General features: G+C 39.7%; 1 pseudogene; it reads right to left on the bottom strand.

Moving 5' to 3' along the window:
* Positions 1 to 394: 394 nt before the first annotated feature.
* On the bottom strand, positions 395 to 1,355 carry LOC123824396 (annotated as a pseudogene).
* Positions 1,356 to 2,946: the final 1,591 nt, after the last annotated feature.

Below are 2,946 nucleotides of genomic sequence, written 5' to 3'. Positions count from 1 at the left end.
CTCCATTTTGTACTTCTCATTCTGCCCAGAACAGAGAATTAAGGTACAGTACCCCTTCTTGTGTATTTATTTATTTATATTTTTTTCTGAATCTATCATTCACTAAACAGCATGGACACCGCAGGTTCAGATTATTTTACAAAGAGAGCTCAAGCTGCACTGGGCTTGATGGGAGAAAAATAATTCTTTGATTACTGCACAAGGACACCAAGTCTCCTCATCCTACACAAAGTCAACATGAAAGGATGCAGACAAGTTTTGTCAGACAGAAATCAGAGAAATCCACATACTAAGTAACATGTACAATGACTATAATGCATCCCTTAGGGGATAAGAATGTATTTGTAGGAAGGAAAACAAATCTTTCCACAGAGAAAGGACTTTCACAAGATGGTTAGGTGGACTTGGGTTTTGTTTCTGCATCTGTCACTTAGCTAATGAAGATACCATCTTCAGGATGTTCTGTGCCATCCATTTCATACATATATGATGATGCTCTTGCAAGTGTGGTCCCATCATTACTGAAGGCAAGTGATGCGATGCTAGTGGGGTACCGATGGAACTGGCACAGTCACTTTTTGTTAAATGGATCCCAGATATTTACAAATCCATCAGGACCACCTGTGGCAAATGTATAGTGGATGTTGTGAAAGGAAATGGCATTGACTGGGTAAATCTGCTCAATGTCATTTTCTTTTAGCCTGTGACATTTGAAGGCATATTTCTTCTGTACCTAGGGCTTGGGTCCAAGTACTCAACTGCTCCTCGGCCTTCAGTAGAGCTCAGTACATAACCCTGCTTGTTTGGAAACACTCAGATGCAGTGAGTCTGGACTCGCAGCGCTCCTACACATAGCCCATGTTCCGCAGGTCCCGCACCAACACTCTGCAGCCTGCAGTGCCTACAATCAGCCTGTCTCCAGACACTGAAAGGGTATACACCTTTTCAGGCTGAGGAAGGTCCCAGAATTACAAGGAGTTCTGGGATCCCACAGTTTTACTGTCTGGTCCCAACTCCCAGTAACCATCACATTTACTTTTAGACAGTATTTAACACATCTGATAGGGGCATCATGGGCTCCAAAAGATTTCTTGATCAGTGTTTAAATCATGCATTTTCAATTGATGATCTAATCCCCCAATCCAGGCATGTGTTGGATCATAGAAGGCGCAGTCCAGGACAGCGCTGGTGTGCTGGTACTTGAGCCACATGGAGTTGGCCTGTATATTGTAGAGGTGTACTGACGTGTCCCAGAAGGAGACCAGCAGGAACTGGAAGGTGTTGGGGCTGAACTTCACTGAGGAGATGCCATCCTTAGGTGGCTGGTTCAGCTTGAATTCATTAGAACCGGTCATCTTGACTTCCCTTCAGAATCAACTTGACCACCGCTAGCTGCCACCTCACTTCGCTCCCCAATATATAGCTTTTAAAAAAACATTTTACCTTGTATTATCTGGCCTTGTCAGGAGCTCTCAAGTATACTACTTTCCTTAAATCTCATAAGATACCTATTTATTAGCTTAATTTTGAGATGTAGAAATGGATAGTGAGAAAAAAAATACTAATTTACCCAAGGCAAATTGGGTAAATTTGCCACACCTAGCAAGTGGCAAACTGGAATGCAAATCTAGGTATTTGAACTGCAAACTCAATGTTCTTGTCACTATAACACAAGCCTCACATGACAACCTGAACTATCTGTCATTAGTCCAGAGCCCACTGTGATTGCCTTTGATGTTTTTTCCCCAATTATTATAGTTGTAACACTGTTTAACAGTAAGAAACACTTGGCCATCTACATCATAGCATCTGTTTTGGAGTTAGAACTAAGTTTAGGTTAGACATTAGAAATTCTGAACTACCCATTACCACACAAATTGTGATGGTTGACACTCTTTAGATAAGACTGTGAAAACTGACACATGCAAATATATAGGGCAGGAATATTAAAGAGAAGTGTCCTGGTGACTAATCTGGAGAGAAGTATATAAGAATTGATTGCCTCTATAATCAATTCTACACCAAATTCTAGCCTCCTTGTTCTAAAAGATGTGTAGCTGTTGTGTAAGCTGAAGGGTTTGGCTTAAATTTTACTTTATCCCCACAAAATGCATCATCCTTGCCCTTGCTTTAGTCAAAGAAAATACTAGGAAGATTGAGAGCAGAGCCAATGCAGTAGTGTGTGCCAGATCAATGATTCCAGAGACATCCACCCCAGTCTGAATTAAAGAATATGTATTTCAAAGAAATGAAGGTTTGTTTCTTCCAAATATATGCAATGAGCTATCATAAGTTGGTTCCTTATTCCTTCCTTCCAAGGGGATTAGGTGGACGACTGTAGAAAATAGAATAAGAAAGATTGATTAGAGTAATTTCAGTTATTTTTGTCACAGATGAGAGCTTTTGTAGGACTCTGACTGGGAATAAGATATAGGGAGTGAAGAGTGGAACCACTTTTCTTTTCCTAATCTTTAGACAACTCTTTGGAATTCCTATGTTATTTATATTGTTTACTAGAAGCTAAGTAGAGGTCTTCTTCAGCTCAGCCTGTCTAATGATAATGAATTGGAAATTAATTGAGGTTTTTCTGGATAAAACAGCCCTTGTAGACTGAGATGATAACTGAGTTGAATTTGATATTTCTTAGCCAGAGCCATATTGTATATTTTTGTAGATTGCTTCAGAAGCCCTACCCTTCATAAATTGTCACATGACATTTGACTCCTGCTTCTGTCATTTATTCACTGTTTAACTTTAGGCAAGTGACATGACCTCCTTGAACCTCAGCTCCTCATTTTTCAAATGGTGCTAATTTTAGTGTCTCCTTCATAAGAATGTCATGAGGATATTAAATAAACTAATACATGGAAAGGGCTTGAGACGGTGCCTGGCACTTAGTAAGTTCACAATATGTGTTTATTATTATCATTACAGTACAAAATTAGT

The sequence above is a fragment of the Phyllostomus hastatus genome, unplaced genomic scaffold (genome assembly GCF_019186645.2).
Source record: "Phyllostomus hastatus isolate PE091 unplaced genomic scaffold, TTU_PhHast_1.1 phas_contig_551, whole genome shotgun sequence".
Classification (NCBI taxonomy): domain Eukaryota; kingdom Metazoa; phylum Chordata; class Mammalia; order Chiroptera; family Phyllostomidae; genus Phyllostomus; species Phyllostomus hastatus.
Note: the sequence above shows the minus strand (reverse complement) of the source record. Positions and strands in the feature narration are given on the sequence as shown.